At 38.7% G+C, this 26,314-nt stretch overlaps 1 protein-coding gene across 1 annotated transcript in view; it reads right to left on the bottom strand.

The window, feature by feature from the left end:
• LOC107150107 (zinc finger protein 747-like) overlaps window positions 1-26,314 on the bottom strand; it is a 107,268-nt gene that overhangs the window by 21,253 nt on the left and 59,701 nt on the right. The window lies entirely within an intron of this gene.

Below are 26,314 nucleotides of genomic sequence, written 5' to 3'. Positions count from 1 at the left end.
CCCCAAAGTCTTAAAAACAGCATACTACAGGGACACAGCCACATCAATGTTTACAGCAGCACAATTCACAATAGCTAAACTGTGGAGCCAACCTACATGCCATTCAGTGGATGAATGGATTAAAAATTAATATATATTTTATATATATCTCAGAATTTTACTAATAAAAGAGAATAAAATCATGGCATTTGCAGTTAAATGGATGGCATTGGAGAAGATAATGCTAAGTGAAGTTAGCCAACCCCCACCCCCCCCCACAAAAAAAAGCCAAATATTTTCTGACATGAGGAGGCTGATTCAAAGTGGGGTAGGGAGGGGGAACACGGGAGGAATAGATGAATTCTAGATAGGGAACAGGGGTGGGAGGGAAAAAGAGGGCGCAGGGGGTTAGCAAGGATGGTGGAATATGATGGACATCATCATCATCATCCAAACTACATGTATGAAGACATGAATTGGTGACAACATACTTTTTATACAACCATAGATAAGAAAAATTGTGCTGTATACAGTAATAAGAATTGTAATGCATTCTTCTGTGATTTCTTTTTAAAAATCAATAAAAATAAAATACATACACTTCAGCTTGCGTGAGGATCAAGGAAGAATCTTTTCAACCACTCACCAAGACATTAAATTGCATTTTTGTTCTAGAGGTCAGCTGCAGGAATATATGTGGATTTCAATAATGATACCTACTGGGATATACTTGGGTGAAATACGAGACAGAACAACGATGGTAGGAAAGGTGCAGAAAATCTGGGAGGAAGAAAGTTATCATGAAAGCAATCGAAATTCCCTCAAGCTCAGCAGGTAGTAGCTGTGATGAAATGTCAATCCCAGCCCAATTCTTCCTAGGTTAACCCAGACCCTCACTTCATGCATGGGGAATACTGCTCATCAGCAGTTTAAGAAATGAAAGAACGATCAAAATCATCATTGGAGAAAATGCCCATTTATTGAGGAACAGCTCTGCATATTTATAGAGCCGGGGGTGGTTTCACAGTTATGACAGTTTAATGGTTGAACGGTTTGACAGTTGGCATGGGGTGCTTTCTGATTGGTGGGTAAGGATCATGTGAGCCACCAAGGCTAGTCTGATTGGTGGATAAGGATCATGTGAGCCAGCAGGGCTCACCATTGGACGGCTCTTCTTGGGGGATGGGGAAGTTAGTCTTTGGAGCCAGGGAGACTCCCAACAAGAAATATTTACCCAAATTTAATATCCTACACAATGTATTTTGCTTACAATGTACATTTTTATTTAAAAGACCACATTTTTTTACTTTAATATTGAGTAATTTTTATGCATTTTTATGATTTTTTTTAGAGTCAGCTGGGTAATTTTTACAAAATGAATTTTGGATTTTGGCTTAATTATATTGAATCTGCAGACCCACTGTGAAATATTGTGGTTTTAACAAAATCAAACTTTTGATCATTGGATATTAGCTGTTTTCCAATTTTGTTTCCGTATTTTTTTTTTTTTTTGTATTTTACTTTCACCTTTATGTTGCAGTGAACAGTTCTTAATACTTTCGTTTTAAATTATTTTTCCTGTATTTGTGAATGGACTTATGCCTCGATTTTCACACTGCCCATTGCTAGTGTATATAATTTACATGACTTAATGTTGACCATTTAACCCATGAAATTATTGAACCAATTTAAGTCTTATGTTTCATTAGTGCATGGAAATTGCTTAGAAACATAGAAATAATAGAATCATCTGCATATGCCGACTGTTGATGTATAAAATCCTATTCAATGTTCTCAGAACAATATTTAGAAGTCAGGAAACAATACTTTTTTTCTAAAACTAAATTGTGAAACACTTAGGTTCTCACTATTAAATATGAAAACAGTTCATAGCTGCCCTTTAGTGGATGGAAAAAGAATTTTTCTCTGGTCTTAATTGGCCATAGGTTTTACAGTAATTTGGTAAGTGATCTGGCAAAAACTTTTCTCTATGAAAAGGATTTTTTGGAAACTGACCATATTGTCCCTCTTGGTCATGAAGTCCAATCTTTCTTTTTGTTGTTATTCTCAGTTTGCTAGGGGTTTGAATATCTGGGTCAACATCTATAGGAAGATGGTCTGCCATTTCTATTCTTATGCTGTGTTATCTGGTAATTCTGGCCTCACAGAAAGAATTAGTCAATTTTCTTCTATTTTTAGATGTAATCATGAATTACTGTTACTGATTCCTTATTACATGTTTGGTAGAAATGAACTGTGAAGGCGTCTTTTTAAAATATGATTGCTGTTTGGTTTTTTGGTGGGTGGATTTTTGGAGCTGGGTTTTTGCCAGGTTGGCCTCACATTCCTTAGCCCAAATCCTCCTCCTGCTGTAGCCTCACAGGTAGCTGGGACTAGTGGAATGACTACCATATCAGCTTTTCAACTTCTCAAAAATATTTGCAATTAAGTTAAATGTTGATTTGTAGGTTTATTTTATATTTCTTCACATCTGGGTCTACTAATGTATTCTCTTGATTCCTGAGGTAATTTTCAAAGTTCGTGATTATCTAGCAATTTATCTATATTTGGTTGTTTTCCAGGCTTGAGACTTTCTTGGCAATTAAGATGGAGTGATGAGCAAGCATAATGTGGGGAAATGAGAACCTGGCATTTTGTGAATTGAGCAATGTCTCAGGATGCCCTGTGCATGTTGGAGAGTGTGCACCCATAATACTGTGAGACAAATGAAGCAGAAAAGCTAAATTATCATTTTATTAGCCTAGTAAGTGACCTTGAGTTGCTTTTATACGTCTTTACACACTTGTTTAATTTTTAGGGCAGAATCTAAGTATTTTACCATATTTAAATTAGGTTATTAAAGGTTTTTTATTTTTTGGTGAGGTGTGTAAGTTAACAACAAACAAAAACAACCCATCAAAAACAATCCTTGTATCTTCCTTTGATATTCTTTTTCTCTCTCCCTATTCTTCCAACCTCACATCCCCAACATTTTTAAAACCAAGAAATTCTCATGGATTAGGCTACTGAGGTCTGGGAGGTGTCAAAAGAATACAACACAACTGTGGTATACTATTATCTCCTATTTCTACATTTTTAAAAATTTTATGCTTGTTTTTTGTTCTCTCTACTGTCTTTCCACCTACATGTCTCCTCAAATCACTTTCTTTTCTTCTACTACTATCCAACTTCTTTTGATTTCTGTTTCACCCTTCCTCAGATCTAATAACTCTATATCCTTAACTCTTACTCCCTCAACATTTCATCCTACACCCTACTCATGGTTCTCCCTTTGTCCACACTAGAAACTGCAGACCCTTTTGCAAACCTACTATTTATATTGTGGATAATGATTGAACTCGCCTTTTCTGTATATTGTGAAAAAGCCATAAACACCTTAATAGGAGCAATTTGTTTTAAGTCTTCATATTGTTTGTATTGGATTCTGTGTATATTGATCTCCCCCTTAAAGGAGAGGTATTGGAATCCTGCAGGGAAACTATAAGCCTACAGGGTAAAAACTGCAACCCCTTCTAGCTCTGTTTTCAAGGTAAGATGCATGAACAACATGAAAAACCAAGGGAAGAATGTGCCTCAAACAAAGATACTACATTATTAGAATCCACGGTCAGAACAGAAGAAGTTACAGAGAAGGAGTGGAGGAGGTACATCACAACAGATCTACACCAAGGCACATTATACTGAAAATGCCTAGCATACAGAATAACAGAGAATTTTTAAAGCCACAAGAGAAAGGAATCCGATTACTTATGGGGAAAACCAATTAGGATGTGTGCTGACTTCTCAACTGAGACCCTGAAAGCTACAAGATTCTGCAACAAGATATACGAAGCTCTATAAGAAAATGGATGCCAACCAAGAATCATATCCAGCTAAATTAAACTTAAGAATAACATCTAAATTGAAATCTAATGACAAAATTAAAAAAAAAAACTTCCATGATACACAAAAGTTAAAAGAATTTACAGCTAGAAAACCTGCACTACAGAACATCCTTGGCAAACTATTCCATGAAGAGGAAAAGAAAAACAATGAAAGTCAGAAAAGGGAGGTATCACTCTAAAGGAAAAACCTATCAAGGAGAAACCAAAAATGACTGGGAATGCTAATTTCTAAAACTCAGCAATCAAAAGACAGACTGGCAGATTGAATGAAAAAAAGAAGATCCAATAATATGCTGCCTTCCAGAGACTCATCTCACAGGAAAAGACATCTACAGACTGAAGGTGAAAGGTTGGGAAAAATCATACCACTCACATGGACTGTGGAAGCAGGAAGGGGTTTCCATCCTTATATCAAATAATGTGGACTTCAAGTGAAAGTTAATCAGAAGGGATAAACAACAACATTTCATACTGCTTAAGGGAACCACACACCAACAAGGCATAACAATTAGAAATATATTCCCCAAACAATGGAGCATCTATGTTCAAACAAACTCTTCTCAAGTTCAAGACTCAAATTGACCACAACACAATAATTCTGGGTGACTTTAACAAATCTCTTTCACCCTTAAATAGATCTTCCAAACAAAAGCCAAACTATAGAACTCAATAATACCATCAATAACTTATATTTCACTAACATATATAGAATATTTCATCCTTCAACAAGCAAAGACTCTTTTTTCTCAGCAGCAAATGGATTCTCTAATAGACCGTATATTATGCCACAAAACAACTCTTACCAAATACAAAAAGTAAAGATACTACCCTGCATTCTCTCAGATCATAATGGAAAGAAATTAGAAATCAATGATAAAAATAGAAGCTACTCCAACACCTGGAGACTAAATAATATGCTAGTGAATGAACAATGGGTTGCAGAAGACAAAGAGGAGATTAAAAATTCTTAGAGGTGAATGAGAACACAGATACAACATATCAAAATCTCGGGGACACTATGAAAACAGTACTAAGAGGAAAGTTCATTGCATGAAGTTCATTCCTTAAAAAAAGAAAAAGTCAACAAATAAATGACCTAGAATTACATCTCAAAGTCCTACATGGAAAAAAAAAATCACCACCCAAATCAGTAAAGGACAGAAAACAATTAACATCAGAGCTGAAATCAATGAAATTGAAACCAAAGAAGCAATTTAAAAATTGACAAAATGACTGGGAATGGAACCACCATTTGACCCAGCTATTCCTCTCCTCGGTCTATACCCAAAGGATCTAAAAACAGCATACTACAGGGACACAGCCACGTCAATGTTTATAGCAGAACAATTCACAATAGCTAGACTGTGGAGTCAACCCAGATGCCTTTCAGTGGGTGAATGGATAAAAAAATGTGGCATATATACACAATGTAATATTATTCAGCAATAAAAGAGAATAAAATCATGATATTTGCAGGTAAATGGATGGCATTGGAGAAGATAATGCTAAGTGTAGTTAGCCAATCCCCAAAACAAATGCAAAATGTTTTCTCTGATATAAGGAGGCTGACTATAGTGGAGTATGGAGGGGGAGCATGGGTGGAATAGATGAATTCTAGATAGGGGAGAGGGGTGGGAAGGAAAGGGAGGGGGGGTTTAGCAAGGATGGTGGAATGTGATGGACATCATTATCCAAAGTACATGTATGAAGAAACAAATTGGTGTCAACATACGGTATATACAAACAGATACAAAAATCATGATGTATATATATGTATTAAGATTTATAATGCAAAAAAATAGCATTATGTTAGATTAGGTAGACGGAAGTGAAAGGAGGGGAAGGCAGGGGATGTGGGGATAAGAAAGATAGTAGAATGAAACTGACACTGTTACTTCATGTATGTATGTGGTTGTATGACCAATGTGATTCTACAATATGCGTACTCATATAAATGAGAAATTATATCCCATCTATGTATGATATATCAAAGTCTATAAGTGCATTCTACTGTCATGGATAAGTAACTAAAAGAAATTGCTTTGAAAAAAAGACCCCGGTAGAGCCAATGGTGCAAGTCCACAAAAGCTGGAGAATCAACCATTCAAGAAGCTTGGAGCATAAGCCCGTGACGGCTTCTCTTGCTTTTTTTTCCCCAAACCAAACCAAATCAAAATATATATGTTCATTACAGGTATTCCCCATGCTTTCTGACTCAGCCTTCTGGAAGCACACTCACAGACATCTGCAGAGATCTTCCACACCAATTCTCTGGGTATCTCAATCCACTCAAATGGACAGCTGCCATTAACCACTTCAACAACTGAAGGAAATGGAATCCATCTTTAGGAATGTCTACACTCCTAAGTTAACCGCAACACTACCCACAACCTAAATTTCCATCAAAGAGTAACTCAGTAAGAAGAACCTATAGTATATTATAGATAATAAAGAGAGATGTATCATTGTGTTTCCACACAGACACATCACTATACATATATAACCTTTTCAGTTTTTTACAATTATCTTGAGAGAAGATCTTTTAAGGTGCAGAGGGTCTCACCAACATGCAGAGCTGGCTCCAAGATAGTGATTCTCCTTCCTCAGCCTCCCAAGTCCCTAGCATGACAAAAGAAATGTGCCTCCACACCTCACTTATTGCTCAGCTTTCAAAAGAAGGATGAAGTATGTGGCAGTGGTGGCAAAATGTGAAGGTCAGCCTCAGGAGTTCGGTAACATTCTGTCTTAAAACTGAAAAACAAAATGACTGGGGATATCTCTCACTGGTAAGGCAACCCTGGGTCCAAACCCCAGAAATGAAAGAATATTTTCCAATAACACAGATGAAGCTGGAGGAGGTGATCAAGCTAAACGAGGCGATCCAGGCACAGAAATACACTGCATACTCTATGTGCAGAGTCTGGAAGAAAAAAAAAATGGATGTGTAGGGAGAGCCTGGTGGTTATCAGGGAGCATCATCAATAATATCACGAAATTCCAAAAGACAGGATTCTGTTCTTAGTGCAGAATTAGGAAAATTTGAGATATGATAGGTTTCATCATCACATAGCAATTGCACATATTAATGGGATTCAGTGTGATGTTTATATATGCACATACATCTATTCATAATATCCAAATACCCTCTTCCAACCGTGATGGCCCCACACACTCCTCAGCCATACTAATCACTATTCCACTTTCACATGATTTTATTTCGGTTAACATATGAGATGTGACACTTTTTGTGTGTATATTTCTTCACTTAGCATGACCTCATCCAATTCCATCTGTTTTGCTGACCATTAGAGGAGTGAGTTTGTATTGATGGCTGAGTAATATGCCATGGTGAATATATAACATACTTTCTAGTGGATATGTTAAATTGCTTACCTACATCACTGACTTTTCTCTGAATGTATATTATTAAACATACTGTTATTGAACCTGAATTTACATAACAAAAGAGAAATAACTACAAAACAATGAAGAAACTGGGAGTGGGGGCACATACCTACAGTCCCAATGGCTTGGGAGGCTAAGGCAGGAAATTCACAAGTTCAGGGTCAGCCTCAGCAAATTAGTAGGGACCTACATACTTCAGTGAGACCCTGCTTCTAAATAGAATTTTTTTTTTTAAATTTTTATTGTTGGTTGTTTAAAACATTACATAGTTCTTGATATATCATATTTCACACTTTGATTCAAGTGGGTTATGAACTCCCATTTTTACCCCATATACAGATTGCAGAATCACATCAGTTACACATCCATTGATTTACATATTGCCATACTAGTGTCTGTTGTATTCTGCTGCCTTTCCTATCCTCTACTATCCCCCCTCCCCTCCCCTCCCCTCTCTCTACCCCCTCTACTGTCATTCATTTGTCCCCCTTGTATTATTTTTCCCTTTCCCCTCACTTCCTCTTGTATGTAATTTTGTATAACCCTGAGGGTCTCCTTCCATTTCCATGCAATTTCCCTTCTCTCTCCCTTTCCCTCCCACCTCTCATCCCTGTTTAATGTTAATCTTCTTCTCCTGCTCTTCGTCCCTACTCTGTTCTTAGTTACTCTCCTTATATCAAAGAAGACATTTGGCATTTGTTTTTTAGGGATTGGCTAGCTTCACTTAGCATAATCTGCTCTAATGCCATCCATTTCCCTGCAAATCCTATGATTGTCATTTTTTAATGCAGAGTAGTACTCCATTGTGTATAAATGCCACATTTTTTTTTTATCCACTCGTCTATTGAAGGGCATCTAGGTTGGTTCCACAGTCTTTCTATTGTGAATTGTGCTGCTATGAACATCGATGTAGCAGTGTCCCTGTAGCATGCTCTTTTTAGGTCTTTAGGGAATAGACCGAGAAGGGGAATAGCTGGGTCAAATGGTGGTTCCATTCCCAGCTTTCCAAGAAATCTCCATACTGCTTTCCAAATTGGCTGCACCAATTTGCAGTCCCACCAGCAATGTACAAGTGTACCCTTTTCCCCACATCCTCGCCAGCACTTGTTGTTTGACTTCATAATGGCTGCCAATCTTACTGGAGTGAGATGGTCTAAATAGAACTTTTTTAAAAAGGACTTGGGAAGTAGCTTTGTGGTTGAGTGACACTGGGACCAATCACTAGTACAAAAAAAAAGAAACTAGGAAACTGTCCTGACCTGATTTTATCAATTCAAAAGAAGTCAAGGCATTAAAAAATTATGTCTCATCTTTGTATTAAAGTAAACATTCTATTCTCTTTGAATTTTTAACAAAGTACAACAATTTGAGAGCACACAGTAGATTATATTACATGGAAAAACTGCTCTTGTGCAAACAATGAAATGAAACCTTAGCCAGGTATGCCGGTACATGACTGTAATTCCAGTGTCTCTGGTGGCGAGTTCAAAGCCAGCCTCAACAACTTAGCAAAGCACTAAGCAACTCAGTGAGACCCGGTCTCAAAAATACAAAAAAAAAAAAAAAAACTGGGATGTTGCTGAGAGGTTGAGTGCCCCTGGGCTCAGTCCCCAGCACCAAAAACAAAAACAAAGCAGAAGAAATAAAACATAAGGCTGCTGAACATTTATGTTTTCACTGTTCCAAATATTTGGGCAAATACTCCCAAGTTCACTTCATTCATCAATTTATAATTGAAATCTCTAGTTATTTGTTTGTGAGAGAAGAGAGACAGAGATGTTCCTGAACTCTGCCATTCCTTTGCTAGTTTCTGCCATAAGCTAGGCAAAGATCTGCCCTTTGTGATCCCCAGGGTACTATGGCTCAGTCCTTCCTCTTCATGCAAGGATGCACCTTGAGGAGTGGATGTGGTTTGACTGCTCAAGTGGGGAAGAGGTAAAAGGGATGTAATGTGTGTGGGTGGAGTGTGATAATGATGGCTTCTGACCAAGACCTATCCATGATCATTATTAAAAATGTACCCACTAAATGGTTTATTTTCTTGTGTCTTCTGTGATCCTATAATTAAATGTGAGGGAAACTGTTCTCCATACCCAGCTAGCTTAGCATTGATTTTCTCAGTCTGCTGCCTCACAATTTGAAATACCTAGTCCCCCTTCCTCAGAGCCTTGACCTCATGTCTCTTGCTTATTTTTTTAATATCTGGGCAATCTTCAAATTCTAAGTTGCAGGTGAACCCACATTTGATGTTCCCCTTCTAAGGATAAGGATAGAAATTTTCTCTCATTGTGGCCTCTACCTTCTACTCACAAAAATGGGACATTATACATGTTTGCAAATCTAGATATTATCCTGAGCCAACCTGTAATATTAAAGTCAGAAACGTAACCCCTGGGGGAGGGAGCTCAGTGGTAGAGCACCTGCCTAGCATGTGTGAGGCACTGGGTTCAATCCTCAGCACCACATAAAAATAAATATATAAAATAAAGGTACTCTGTCCACTACAACTAAAGAAAACAAAAAAGACTATAATCCCTGCCAAGGGTTGTGATGGCACATGCATGTAACCCCAGCTGCTTGGGAAGCCGAGTCTGGAGGGTTACAACTTTGAGTCTAGCCCCACTAACTTGACAGGACCATAACTCAAAGAAAAATAAAAGTGGGATGATGATAAAACTCACTGGTAAAACACACCTAGGTCCTAGCCTCAAGACCACCACAGGGGGAAGTTTTTAATTCCTGTCTTCTTTCTATGAAGTTAAAGTACTACAAACAAGGAGGTGGCTTAGGGATGATGTTATATTTTCTGAAAACAAGCCATGTTAAATGTTCAAGTGTTCACATTTCTTGAAAAATTCCCAAGCATTTCACTTTTGATATTACGGTCATTAGAACTATCTCTTTAATTTTATGTTTGCTATTTCTTTTTCTTATGCACATAAACAACTGATTGATCTAGAATTTTGTTACTGTTAGAAGCAACAGATGAGCTCGGAACAGTAATTAGTGAACTCCCACCTTAAATATATCCATTTAAAACCACTTCTATCTCATATCTTATTTTGAAAACCAAAAACTTGAGAAAGCAAGAAACACAAGTAAGTTGCAATACCTCTTTGACAAAGGCAGATACTGGTGAGAATATCAGCAAAATTATTCCCTACAAGTCAGAAACCAAGAGAACAAGACCATAGTCTGCCACAAACACATTACCAGGCAAGGAGATGAGAGATTCACCAGCCAGAAAACTTCCTGTTCTCAATTTAGAAGAAGACAGAATCAGGAAAGAAAGCCACCCATCTCCAAAACTAAAACAAGTGTTATCAGGAAATCTATTTGATTATCAGAATTCCCCATGTTTAAATCAGGGTTTTTCACTGCAATTTTTTTAAATGTCACATTTAGCTTCAGAATATTTCTTATGACATAAGTTATGAGACAGCCTAAACAAAAGAGGGGCTATGTCCTCAGGGTAGAATATCATTCACATCTCTAATGAATTGCAATTCAGGAAAGAAGCATGAAATAGTAATACTTCATGTTGGAGTTGTCTGCCCAAGGTCTTGCTGTTTGTGTTTTTTTTTAAACAATAAGCTGGTAACCTTCAACCATATTTTGGAAAAGATTTGCACAACTTTAACAAAAACTACCCTGCTTTAGCAACTGTCACATTAACATGAACATTTGGTCACATGGTTAATTTAAATTGCAGAAAATAGGGAGAAATCCAAGATGTGGGCTAGAGGGAGGCTGCATGCTGTGTGACCTAAGATTAAGATTCAGGCAGTGGAAATACTGTTTCTCTGAGAGTTCTTAGAGGACCCCTGACCGCTGCTCCCATGCAGGAATGCTGGCCACAAAGCCCACACAGGTCCTCCAGCCACCGTGCATAAGCAGGACCACCAGCATTGGCACCCACACAGGACTCCTAGCTGCCCACCATGCAGGAATCCTGGTGGTCACTGCCCCCAGGGTCCCCAGCTACCTCTCCTGTGTGGACCCCCATTACCAACGTGGGACACTCCTAGTTACTTCCATCTTGGGACACTGCAACCTCTGCCATAGTCTCCTACATGTGGTGCCCTGCACCTGGGGACACTGGACAGGGTCTGGAGATAGCTGCCACTCACAACACTGCATGCCACAGAGCTGGATCCCAGAACATGCCACCCAATGCCACCACCAAGCCAGACAAAAACAACACCCTATCCCTGAAAGCAGTTGCCTCCAACTTGGAACACCTTGGTTGCCATCTTTAGTTAGGGCAATTCCCAGTTTGGGACATAGGCTGGGGCCTAGAAGCAATATCAAGGTACCTATAGTCCTCAAATCCCCCTTTCTCCCCAGGAGCCGCTAACCCTGCACACTGCTTGCAGCCACATGACCGGTCCATAGCTTGCAGAGCTTGGTCCTCATCTGCACCACAGCTCTCCACAACAGGTGTGCAGCCCCCAGGGCACACCCACAAAACCTCTGGGGAGAGAGGTTTCTGACTGGGAAGTAGAAATGGAGGGCTGAGTGAGAGTTCAGAGACTAAATTAGAGGCCAGGAATTGTGAGGTCTCCAGGTGGGCCCCAAAAGAGATCCTTAGGGTACAGTCTCCCATGGGGACTGGCAAGTGCTACACACCTCTTCCAGGAACTCCACCCCCAAGACCAACCCGCCCACTATAATAACTTTCACCATCCTGAGGATGGAGACACCAGCAAAAAGACAACCCAAACTAGTAGGTGAGAAAAGAAGCAGGAAAAATACTGAACTCCAAAAAACAATCATGTATCTTCCTTTGATAATTTTTCCCCTCCTTTGTCTCTCTCTTCTCCCACCCTCACATCCCCAATATTTGTAAAACCAAGAACTTTTCATAGATTAGGCTACTGAGGTCTGGGAGGCCTGAATAGTATATTACAGTTGTGTTGTATATTCTTTTATCTCCTATTTCTACATTTTTCATTTCTTAAATTTTATGTTTATTTTTTGTATTCTCTCTACTGTCTTCCTACTTGTCTCCCCAAAATCACTTCCTCTCTTTTCTCGTACTACTATCCAACTTCTTTTCATTCCTCTTTCACTCTTCCCAAGATCTAATAACTCTATATCCTCACCTCCCACCTCCTTAACATTTCATCCTACCCCACTCCTGGATCTCTTTGTCCACCACTAGAAACTGCAGATCCTTTTGCAAACCTACTGTTTATATTGTAGATAATAATTGAACTCACCATTTCTGTGTATTATGACAAAGCCATAAACATCTTAATAGCAGCTATTTGGTTTAAGGCTGCATATCATTTGTAGAGGGACCTGTGTATATTGCTCTCCCCCTTAAAGGAGAGGTATTGGAACCCTGCAGGGACACTATAAGCCTCCAGGGTAAAACCTGTAACACCTTGAAAACACAGAGCTAGAAGGTAAGATACATGAACAACATGAAAAACCAAGGGAAGAAAGTGCCCCAAACAAAGATGCTACATTATTGGAATCCATGGCCAGAACAGAAGGAGAAATGATAGAGGAGGAGTTGAGGAAGTACATAATTAAAATATTCTCTGAATTAAGGATTATGTAAGAGAGCAAATACAGGCAAGCAAAGGATTATTTTGACAAAGAGATACATAAGCAAATACAGGAAGTAAAAAGATTACTTCAATAAAAAGATAGAGGTTCTGGAAAAAACAAACAGAAATCCTTGAAATGAATAATAAAACAAATTAAAAACTCAATAGGAAGCATCTCCAACAGAATAGATCACTTAGAAGACTGAACCTCAGACAATTAAGACAAAATATATAATCCTGAAAATAAAGTTGACCATAGTGAAGATGGTAATAAACGATCAGCAGAAGATTCAAGAATTATGGAATAACATGAAAAGACCAAATTTAACAATTATTGGAATAGAGGAAGGCATAGAAATGGACAGTCTATTCAATGAAATCATACAGGAAATATTTCCAAACATGAAGATTGAATTGAAAAATCTAACACATGAAGCTTACAGGATGTCAAGTGTACAAAATCACAAGAGATACACACCAAGGTACATCATAATGAAAATGCCAAGCATACAGAATAAGGAGAGAATTTTTAAAGCCAGAAGATAAAGGAATCAGATTACATAAGGGGGAAAACAATTAGGATCTCCACTGATTCCTCAACTGAGACCCTGAAAGCTACAAGATCCAGCAACAACATACACTGAGCTCTAAACAAAAATTGATGCCACCCCAGAATCAGATCCAGTAAAATTAAACTTTAGATTTTGATTTCAATATGTTATTTTTATGACAAAATAAAAACCTTCCATGATACACAAAAGTTAAAAGAATTTACAACTAGAAAGCCTGCACTACTGAACACCCTTGGCAAAATATTCCATGAGGAGAAAATGAAAAACAGTGAAAATCAGAAAAGGGAGGTATCACTCTAAAGGAAAAACCTATCAATGAGAAACCAAGTCAAGCTAACTACCAAAAATAAACAAAAACAACTGGGAATACAAATCATGTCTCAATAATAACCCTGAATGTTAATTTCTAAAACTCAGCAATCAAAAGACAGACTGGCAGATTGAATGAAAAAAAAGAAGACAAAACAATATGCTGCCTTCTGGAGACTCATCTCATAGAAAAAGACACCCTTGACTGAAGATGAAAGGTTGGAAAAAATACCACTCATTTGGACTGCAGAAGCAAGCAGGGGTTTCCATTCTTATAGCAAATAAGGTGGACTTCAAGTGAAAGTTAATCAAAAGGAATAAAGTAGGACATTTCATACTGCTTAAGGGAAACATACACCAACAAGACATAACAATTATGAATATACATGTCCCAAACAATGGAGCATCAATGTTGAGCAAATAAACTCTTATGTTCAAGAGTCAAATAGACCACAACACAATAATTCTGGGTGATTTTAACACATCTCTTTCACCTCTGGATAGATCTTCCAAACAAAAGGAAAATAGAAACTATGGAACAATAATACAATCAATAACTTAGATTTAATACACACACACATATATAATATATATATACACATACACACACACACACACAATGTTTCATTCTTCGACAAGCAAAGACACTTTCTTAGCAACAAATGGACTGTTCTATAAAATTGACCACATATTATGCCACAAAGCAATTCCTAGCAAATACAAAAAAGTACAGATACTACCCTGCATTCTATCAGATCATAAAGGAATGAAATTAGAAATCAATGATAAAAATAGAAGCTACTCCAACACCTGGAGACTAAATAATATGCCATTGAATGAACAATGGATTTCAGAAGACACCAAACAGGAGATTAAAAATTTTTAGAAGTAAATGAAAACACAGATACAACATATCAAAATCTCTGGGACACTATGAAGGCATTACTAAGAAAAGTTCATTGCATGGAGTTCATTCGTTAAAAAAAGAAAAAGTCAACAAATAAATGACCTAAAATTACATCACAAAGCCCTAGGGGGAAAAAAGAATCAACATCAAAAGCAGTAAAAAAACAGGAAATAATTAAAATCAGAGATGAAATTGGAAAAAAGAAGCAATTTAAAAATGACTGGGAATGGAATCACCATTTGACCCACCTATTCCACTCCTTGGTCTATACCCAAATGTCTTAAAAACAGCATACTACAGACACACAGCCACATCAATGTTTATAGGAGCACAATTCACAATAGCTAAACTGTGGAGCCAACCTAGATGCCCTTCAGTGGATTCATGGATAAAATGTGTGGCATTTATACACAATGGAATTTTACTCAGCAATAAGACAATAAAATGTGACATTTGCAGGTAAATGGGATGGCATTTGATGGCATTGAAGATGGTAATGCTAAGGGAAGTTAGCCAATCCCCAAAACAAATGCAGAATGTTTTCTCTAATATAAGGAGGCTGACTCATAGTGGGGTAGGGAGGGAGAGCATGGGAGGAAGAGATGAATTCTAGTTAGGGTAGAGGGGTGGGAGGGGAAGGGGATTATCAAGAATGGTGGAATGTGATAGGCATCATTATCCAAAGTTCATGTATGAAGATATGAACTGGTGTCAATATACTTTATATACAGAGATATGAAAAATTGTGCTGTACATGTGTAGTAAGAATAGTTATGCATTCTGCTGTCATTTATTTTTTTAAATCAATTAAAAATTTTTTAAATTTACAAAATGAAAAGTTGGCTCTTTGAAAAACTAAATGCATTTAATAAACCCTTATCCATGCTAATGCAGAGGAGAAAAAAACCTCAAATTATTAAAATCCATGATGAAAAGGAAATATCATCATGAACACTACAGAAATACAGAAGATAATTAAAAATCATTTTGAAAATTTGTACCCTAATAAAACAGAAAATATTGAAGACATCAGCAAATGTCTAGAATCATGCGACTTACCCAAACTGAGTCAGGATGATATACACAAGTTAAACAGATAAATGAAAGAAATCCACCCATCTCCAAAACTAAAACAAGTGTCATCAGGAAATCTATATGAGTATCAGACTTCCCCTTGTTTAAATCAGGGTTTTTCACTGCAAATTTTTTAAAACGTCATATTTAGCTTCAGAATATTTCTTATGGCATAAGTTATGAGACATAGACTAAACAAAAGAGGGGCTACTTCCTCTGATGAGCTGCAATTAAGGAGAATAAGCAGGAAATATTAATACTTCAGGATCTTCAGGATGGAGTTGTCTGCCCAAGGTCTTGCTATGTTTTTTTTTTTTTTTTTAAATAAGATAGTAACCTTCAATCATATTTTGGAAAAGATTTTCATTTGGTCACATGGTTAATTTAAATTGCAGAAAACAGGGAGAAATCCAAGATGTGGGCTAGAGGGAAGCTGCATGCTTTGTCGTTCTGTGACCTAAGATTCAAGCAGTGGAAATACTGTTTCTCCGAGAGTTCCTAGAGGACCCCTGACCACTGTTCCCATGCAGGAATGCTGGCCACAAAGCCCACACAGGCCCTCCATCCACCATGCCCAAGCAAGACCACCAGCATCAGCACCTGCACAGGACTCCTAGCTGCCCACCCATGCAGAAATCCTGGTGGCCACTGCCCTGCAGGATCCCTAGTCACCACTCCTGTGTGGATCCTTATTATCAACATGGGGATCCCCCATTTGCCTCCATCTTGGGATACTTCAACCACTGCCATTGTCCCCTACATGTGGTGGCCTGCACCTGGGGACATTAGACAGGATCTGGAGACAGCTACAAGCAACACACTGAATGCCACAGAGCTGGATCTCTTAACATGTCACCTAATGCCACCATCCGGACCAACACAACCAACACCCCATCTCTGAAAGCAGCCACCTACAACGTGGGACACCTTTGTTGCCATCTTTAGTTAGGGCAACTCCCAGCTTGGGACACAGACTGGGGCCTAGAAGCAATATCAAGGTACCTATAGTCCCCAAATCCCCCCTGCCCCCAGGAGCTGCTAACCCAGCACAGTGCCTGTGGCCATTCGGCCCGTCCATAACTTGCAGAGCCTGGTCCTGGTCTGCTCAACAGCTCTCCACAACAGGTGCACAGCTCCTGGAGCACAGCCCATAAGACCTCTGGGGAGAGGGGTTTCTGATTGGCAAGTAGAAAGGGAGGAGTGAGTGAGAGAGAGTTCAGAGACTAAATTAGAGGCCAGGAATTGTGAGGTCTACAGGTGGGCCACAGATGAGATCATTGGGTGTAGTCTCCCATGGGGATGGGCATGTGCTACACTCCCACCTCCAGGAACTCCACCCCTAAGACCAACACTCCTACCCTAATAACTTTCACCATCCTGAGGGTGGAGACACCAGCAAAGAACAGACGACCCCAACTAGTAGGTGAGAAAAGAAGCAGGAAAGATACTGAACTCCTACTAAAACAATCCTTGTATCTTCCTTTGAGATTCTTTCTCTCTTTTATCTCTCCCTCTTCTTCCACCCTCACATTCCCAATATTTGTGAAACCAAGAACTTCTCATGGATTAGGCTACTGAGGCCTGGGAGGTCTGAATAGTATATTATACTTGTGTTGCATATTCTTTTATCTCCTATTTTTACATTTTGTATTTCTTAATTTGGGGTTTTTTTGTTCTCTCTACTGTCTTCCATTTACATATTTCCCCAAAATCACTTTCTCTTTTCTCTTGCTACTATCTAACATTTTATTTCCTCTTTTACTCTTCCTAAGACCTAATAACTCTATATCCTCACCTCCTAACCCCTCAACATCTCATCCTACACCCCACGCCTGGTTCTCTCTTTGTCCACACCAGAAAATGCAGACTCTTTTGCAAACCAACTGTTTATATTGTAGATAATGATTGAACTTGCCATTTCTATACATTGTGAAAAATCCATAAAAACCTTAATAGCAGCTACTTGGTTTAAGGCTGCATATTGTTTGTATTGGGATCTGTGCATATTGATCTCCCCCTTAAGGGGGGAGGCAATGGAATGCATTAGGGACACTATAAGCCTCCAGGGTAAAAACTGTAACACCTCAAATACACAGAGCTAGAAGGGAAGATGCATGAACAACATGAAGAACCCAGGGGAAAATGTNCAATATCTCTCATGAACCTAGATGCAAAAATCCTCAATAAAATTCTGGCGAATCGGATACAAAGGCACATCAAAAAAATTGTGCACAATGATCAAGTAGGATTCATCCCTGGGATGCAAGGATGGTTCAATATACGGAAATCAATAAATGTTATTCACCACATCAATAGACTTAAAGATAAGAACCATATGATCATCTCAATAGACGCAGAAAAAGCATTCGACAAAGTACAGCATCCCTTTATGTTCAAAACGTTAGAAAAACTAGGGATAACAGGAACTTACCTTGACATAGTAAAAGCTATCTATGCTAAGCCTCAGGCTAGCATCATTCTCAATGGAGAAAAATTGAAGGCATTCCCCCTAAAATCTGGAACAAGACAGGGATGCCCTCTATCACCACTCCTATTCAATATAGTTCTCGAAACACTGGCCAGAGCAATTAGACAGACGAAAGACATTAAAGGCATAAAAATAGGAAAGGAAGAACTTAAATTATCACTATTTGCAGATGACATGATAATATATTTAACAGACCCAAAAAGGTCTACAAAGAAACTGCTAGAGTTAATAAATGAATTCAGCAAAGTGGCAAGGAAGTAGCTTTGTGGTTGAGTGACACTGGGACCAATCACTAGTACAAAAAAAAAAAAAGAATAAAGAAACTAGGAAACTGTCCTGACCTGATTTATCAATTCAAAAGAAGTCAAGGCATTAAAAAATTATGTCTCTACTTTAATACAAAGATAACAGTCTATTCTCTTTGAATTTTTAACAAAGTGCAACAATTTGAGAGCACACAGATTATATTACATGGAAAAACTGCTCTTGTGCAAACAATGAAATGAAACATTAGCCAGGTATGCCGGTACATGACTGTAATTCCAGTGTCTCTGGTGGTGAGTTCAAAGCCAGCCTCAACAACTTAGCAAAGCACTAAGCAACTCAGTGAGACCCTGTCTCAAAAATACAGAAAACATCTGGGATGTTGCTGAGAGGTTGAGTGCCCCTGGGCTCAGTCCCCAGCACCAAAAACAAAGCAGAAGAAATAAAACGTAAGGCTGCTGAACATTTATGTTTTCACTGTTCCAAATATTTGGGCAAATACTCCCAAGTTCACTTCATCCATCAATTTATAATTGAAATCTCTAGTTATTTGTGAGAGAAGAGAGACAGAGATGTTCCTGAACTCTGCCATTCCTTTGCTAGTTTCTGCCATAAGCTAGGCAAAGATCTGCCCATTGTGATCCTCAGGGTACTGTGGCTCAGTCCTTCCTCTTCATGCAAGGATGCACCTTGAGGAGTGGATGTGGTTTGACTGCTGAAGTGGGGAAGAGGTAAAAGGGATGTAATGGCGTGGGTGTGCGGGTGGAGTGTGATAATGATGGCTTCTGACCAAGACCTATCCATGATCATTATTAAAAATGTACCCACTAAATGGTTTATTTTCTTGTGTCTTCTGTGATCCTATAATTAAATGTGAGGGACACTGTTCTCCATACCCAGGTAGCTTAGCATTGATTTTCTCAGTCTGCTCCCTCACAATTTGAAATACCTAGTCCCCTTTCCTCAGAGCCTTGACCTCATGTCTCTTGCTTATTTTTTTAATGTCTGGGCAATCCTCAAATACTAACTTGCAGGTGAATCCACATTTGATGTTCCACTTCCAAGGATAAGGATAGACATTTTCTCTCATTGTGGCCTCTACCTTCTATTCACAAGATAATGGGTACATTATACACATTTGGAAACCTAGATATTATCCTGAGCCAACCTGTAATGTGAAAGTCAAGAATGTAATCCCTGGGGCTGGGGCTCACTTGGAGAACACCTGCCTAGCTCATGTGAGGCACTGGGTTCAATCCTCAGCACCATCTAAAAATAAATATATAAAATAAAGGTACTCTGTCCACTACAACTAAAGAAAACAAAAAAGTCTGCAATACCTAGCAGGGGTTGTGGTGGCACATGCATGTAACCCCAGCTGCTCTGGAACCAAGCCTCGAGGGTCACAACTTTGAGTCTAGCCTCACTAACTTGGGAAGACCATATCTCAAAGAAAAATAAGAATGGGATGATGATAGAGCTCACTGGTAAAACACACCTGTGTCCTATCCTCAGGCCACAGGGGGGAATTTTTAATTCCTGTCGTCTTTCTATGAAGTTAAGGTCCTCACAAACAAGGAAGTTGCCGAGGGATGATCTTATATTTTCTAAAAACAAGCCATGTGAAATGTTCAAGTGTTCACATCTTTTGAAAAATTCCCAAGCATTTTGTTTTTGATATTATGGTCATTAGAACTGTGTCTTTAATTTTGTTTGCTATTTGTTTTCTTATGCACATAAACAACTGATTGATCTTGAATTTTGTTACTGTTCTGAGCTCATCTGTCGCTTCTAACAGTACTTAGTGAACTCCCACCTTAAAAATATCCACGTTAAAACCACTTCTATCTCATACCTCATTTTCAAAGACTTGTGTTTCTTGCTGTCTCAAAGACTACAAGTAATTTGCAATACCCCTTTGACAAAGGCAAAGATACTGGTGAGAATCTCAGCAAAACTCTATTCCCTACAAGTCAGAAACCAAGAGAGCAAGACCATAGTCTGCCACAAACACATTAACAGGCACAGGAGATGAGAGACACCCCAGCCAGCAAACTTCTTGTTTTCAATTTAGATGAAGACAGAATCAGGAAAAAATCCACCCATGTTTAAAACTAAAAACAAGTGTTATCAGGAAACCTATATGAGTATCAGACTTCCCCTTGTTTAGATCAGGGTTTTTTACTGCAAATTTTTTAAAAATGTCACATTTAGCTTCATAAGTTATGAGACATAGTCTTAAGGTGGGAGGGGAGTTATGTCCACAGGGTAGAATATCATTCACATTTCAAATGAGTTGCAATTAAGGAAAGAAGCATGGAATATTAATAATTCAGCTTGGAGTTGTCTGCCCAAGGACTTGCTCTTAACACACACACAACAATATTATAGTAACCTTCAACCATATTTTGGAAAAGATTTGCACAACTTTGACAACAACAACCCAGCTTTAGCAACTGTCACATTAGCATGAGCATTTGGTCACATGGTTAATTTAAATTGCAGAAAACAGGGAGAAATCCAAGTTGTGGGCTAGAGGGAGACTGCATGCTGTGTTGCTCTGTGACCTAAGATTGAAGCAGTGGAAATACTGTTTCTCTGAGAGTTCTTAGAGGACCCCTGACCACTGCTCCCATGCAGGAATGCCAGCCACAAAGCCCACACAGCTCCTCCAGCCACCGTGCCCAAGCAGGACCATCAGCACCCACACAGGACTCCTAGCTGCTCACCCATGCAGTAATCCTAGTGGCCATTGGCCCACAGGATCCCCACCCATCACTCCTGTGTGGACTGTCATCACCAGCGTCGGGATCCCCCAGTTGCCTCCATCTTGAAACACTGCAGCCACTGCCATAGTCCCCTACATGTGGTAGCCTGCACCTGGGGACACTGGACAGGGTCTGGATACAGCCACCAGCCACAACACTGCATGCCACAGAGCTGGATCTTCACATGTTACCCACACGCCACCACCTAGCCCAACACAACTGATACCCCCATCTCTGAAAGCAGCCACCTCCAACTTGGGACACCTTTGTCACCATCATTAGTTAGGGCAAATCCCAGCTTGGGACACAGCCTGGTGCCTACAAGCAGTATCAAGGTACCTATAGTCCCCAAATACCTCCTCTCCCCAGGAGCCGCTAACCTGGCACAGTGCCTATGGCCACATGGCCAGTCCATAGCTTGCAAAGCCTGGTCCTGATCTGCTCCACAGCTCTCCAGGACGGGTGCACAGCCCCCAGATCACAGCCCACAAGACCTCTGGGGGGAGAGGTTTCTAACTGGGAAGGAGAAAGGGAGGGGCACGTGAGACAGAGTTCAGAGACTAAATTAGACACCAGGAATTCTGAGGTCTCCAGGTGGGCCCCAGACCAGAACCTTGGGGTGCAGTCTGCCATGGGGACTGGAAAGTGCTACACCCCACTTCCAATAATGCCACCCCCAAGAGCAACCCTCCCACCCTAATAAACTTCACCATTCTGAGGGTGGAGATGTCGCGACTTCTTGCCCGCAAGGAAGACGCAACACTCAGGAATCTTCTTTCAGTAGTTTATTTCAGGCCCTTGATAGTTCTTCATCTCTCTCTCGGATGCCCCTCCCAGCCTTAATAAAGCATCTCAAGCCCCAATGCAAAGCAGCCACGTGGAGCTTTCTCATAGGGTGATGAAAAGTCATGCGCCAACTCTCCCAAATAAGGAGTTGTTTGTCACAGACCACAGCGGAGCCAGCGCCATCTTGTAATGGCGACCATAATTTGCATAAACGGCAGAAGCGGCTCACCACATGGAGACACCAGCAAACACCAGACAACCCCAACTCTGTGTCTGGCATTGGCTTTTTTTTTTTTTAATATACCTGAGACTGGACACTTTATTTTTATTTTTATTTTTTTTTTTTTAGAATTTTAATATTTATTTTTTAGTTCTCGGCAGACACAACATCTTTGTATGTGGTGCTGAGGATTGAACCCGGGCTGCACACATGCCAGGCGAGTGCACTTCCGCTAGAGCCACATCCCCAGCCCTCTGGCATTGGCTTTTAAACAGCATGTTCCTGACATCATGCAGCTAGTAGACTGCTTTATATCATGGTACATAAGAAGCAGGAAAGATACTGAATTCCAACAAAAACAATCCTTTTATCTTTAAGATTCTTTCTCTTTTCTATCTCCCTCTTCTTTCCCCTTCACATTCCCAATATTTGTAAAAACCAAGAACTTCTCATGGATTAGGCCCTTGAAGTCTGAAACATATATTACAGTTGTGTTGTATATTCTTTTATCTCCCGTTTGTACATTTTGTATTTCTTGATTTTTATGTTTTTTTTTTGTCTGCTCTGCTGTCTTCCCACTAACATGTCTCCCCCAAATCACTTTCTCTCTTCTCTTGCTAGTATCCAACTTCATTCCTCTTTCACTCTTCCTAAGACCTAATAACTCTATATCCTCACCTCCTACACCCTAAACATCTCATCCTACACTCCACCCCTGGCTCTCTTTGTCCACACCAGAAACTGCAGACCCTTTTGCAAACCTACTGTTTATATTGTAGGTAATGATTTCTGTATATTGTGACAAAACCTTAAACACCTTAATAACAGCTATTTGGTTTAAGGCTGCATATTCTTTGTATTGGGATCAGTGAATATTGATCTCCCACTTAAAGGAGATGTATTGGAACCCATTGGGGACACTATAAGCCTACAGGATAAAAACTAACACCTTGAAAACCCAGAGCTAGAAGGGAAGATGCATGAACAACATGAGAAACCAAGGGAAGAATGTGCCCCAAACAAAGATGCTCCATTATTAGGATCCATGCTCAAAACGGCAGAAGAAATGATACAGAAGTAGTGGAGGGGTATAATTTTCTTTGAATTAAAGGATGATATAAGACAGCAAATACAGAAAGCAAAGCATTATTTTGATAAAGAAATACATAAGCAAATGCAGGAAGCAAAATATTCCTTCAATAAGGAGATAGAGATTCTGGACACACACACACACACAAAAGAGAACAGAAATACTTGAAATGAAGGAAACAAAAAACCAAATTAAAAACTCAGTAGAAAGCATCTCCAACATAACAGACCATTGGAAAACAGAACCTCAGACAATGAAGACAAAATATATAATCTTGAAAAACAAAGTTGACCACAGTGAAGATGGTAAGAAACCACGAGCAGAGGTTTCAAGAATTATGGGTAACAAGACCAAATTTAACAATTATTGGCTAGAGGAAGGCATAGAGGTACAAACCAAAGGAATAAACAATCTACTCAGTGAAATGATATCAGAAAAATTTCCAAACATGAAGAGTGATTTGGAAAATCAAATACAAGAGGCTTACAGGATGCCAAATGTACAAAATCACAACAGATCCACACCAAGACACATTATAATGAAAACGCCCAACATACAGAATAGAGAATTTTAAAAGCCACAAGAGAAAGGAATCAGATTACATATAGGGGAAACCAATTAGGATCTCTGCCAATTTCTCAACCCAGACCCTGAAAGCTACAAGATCTGGCAACAACATAAACCAAGCTCTATAAGAAAATGGATGCCAATTAAGAATCATATCTGGGCTGGGTATGCGGCTCAAGCGGTAGCGCGCTCGCCTGGCATGCGTGCGGCCCGGGTTCAATCCTCAGCACCACATACAAACAAAGATGTTGTGTCCGCCAAAAACTAAAAAGGAAATATTAAAATTCTCTCTCTCTCTCTCTCTTAAAAAAAAGAATCATATCCAGCTAAATTAAACTTTAGATTTCGATTTAGATGTTATTTTTAAGACAAAATAAAAACCTTCAATGATACACAAAAGTTAAAAGAATTTACAGCTAGAAAGCCTGCACTACAGAACATCCTTGGCAAAATACTCCATGAAGAGGAAATGAAAAACAATGAAAATCAGAAAAGGGAGGTATCATTCTAAAGGAAAAACCTATCAAACAGAAAACAAGTTAAATACTAAAAATAAACAAAAACAACTGGGAATACAAATGATGTCTCAATAATAACCCTGAATGTTAATTTCTAAAACTCAGCAATCAAAAGACTGGAAGATTGGATGAAAAAAAAGACCCAACAATATGCTGCCTCCAAGAGACTCATCTCATAGGAAAAGACATCCACAGACTGAAGGTGAAATGTTGGGAAAAATCATACCATACACATCGACTGCAGAAACAAGCAGGGGTTTCCATCCTTATATCAAATGATGTGAATTTCAAGGGAAAGTTAATCAAAAGGGATAAAGAAGGATATTACATAATGCTCAAGGGAAACATACACCAATAAAACATAACAATTATAAATATATACACCCCAAACAATGGAGCATCTATGTTGAGCAAACAAACTCTTCACAATTTCAAGAGCCAAATAGACCACAACACAATAATTCTGGTGACTTTAACACACCGCCTTTACCACTCATACGTCTTCTAAACAAAAGCTAAATAGAGAAACTCTAGAGCTCAGTAATACAATCAATAACTTAGACTTAAATGACATACAGAATACTTTATCCTTCAACAAGTGAATACACTTTCTTCTCAGCAACACATGGATCCTTCTCTAAAACAGGCTATATACTATACTGGAGGGCAACTCTTAGCAAATATAAAACAGAGATACTACCACACATTTTATCAGATCACAAAGGAAAGAAATCGGAAATCAATGATAAAAATAGAAGCTACTCCAACACCTGGAGACTAAACAATATGCTATTGAATGAACAATGAGTTGCAGACATCAAGACATCAAAGAGGAGATTGAAAAATTCTTGGAGGTGAATGAGAATAGTGATACAACATGTCAAAATCTCTAGGACACTATGAAAGCAGTACTAAGAGGAAAGTTCATTGCATGGAGTGTATTCCTTAAAAGAAGACAAGGTCAACAAATAAATGACCTAACATTACATCTCAAAGCCCTAGAAAAAGAACAAATCAACACCAAAAGCAGAAGACAGGAAAAAATTAAAAATCAGAGCTGAAATCAATGAAATTGAAACAAAAGAATCAATTAAAAATTTGACAAAATGAAAAGTCAGCTCTTTGAGAAAATAAATACATTTGATAAGTCCTTATCCATGCTATTGTAGAGAAGGAGAGAAAAAACTCCAATTACTAAAATCCCTGATGAAAAAGTAAATATCACCATGAACACTACAGAAATACAGAAGATAATTAGAAATTATTTTGGAAATTTGTACTCCTATAAAACAGAAAATGCTGAAGACATCAACAAATGTCTAGAAACATATGATTTAGCCAAACTTGAGTCAGGATGATATATATAAGTTAAACAGATCATTTTCAAGCAATGAAATAGAAGACACCATCAAAACCCTACCAACCAAAAAAAGCCCAGGACTAAATAAATACAAGACCTCCAAAGAGAACTAACACCAACACTTGTGAAATTATTCCATGAAATATAAAGAGAGAGAACACTTACAAACTCATTCTATGAGGCCAAAGTCACCCTGATTCTAAAACCACGCAAAGACACAAAGAAAGGAAACTTCAGACCAATCTCTCTAATGAACATAGATGCAAAAATTCTGAATAAAATTCTGGCAAATCAAATACAAAAACATATCAAAAAGATAGTGCACCACAATCAAGTGTGGCTCATCCCAGGGATGCAAGGTTGGTTCAACATACAGAAATCAATAAAGTTAATTCATCACATCAATAGACTTAATGATAAGAATCATAATCACCTCAATGGATGCAGAAAAAGCATTTGACAAAATACAGCACCTTTACATGTTCAAAACACTAGAAAAACTTGGGATAACAGAAACATATCTCAACATCATAAAGGCTATCTA

The sequence above is a fragment of the Marmota marmota genome, unplaced genomic scaffold (assembly GCF_001458135.2).
Source record: "Marmota marmota marmota unplaced genomic scaffold, marMar, whole genome shotgun sequence".
NCBI lineage: Eukaryota > Metazoa > Chordata > Mammalia > Rodentia > Sciuridae > Marmota > Marmota marmota.
This window is presented reverse-complemented; position numbering and strand designations above follow the sequence as displayed.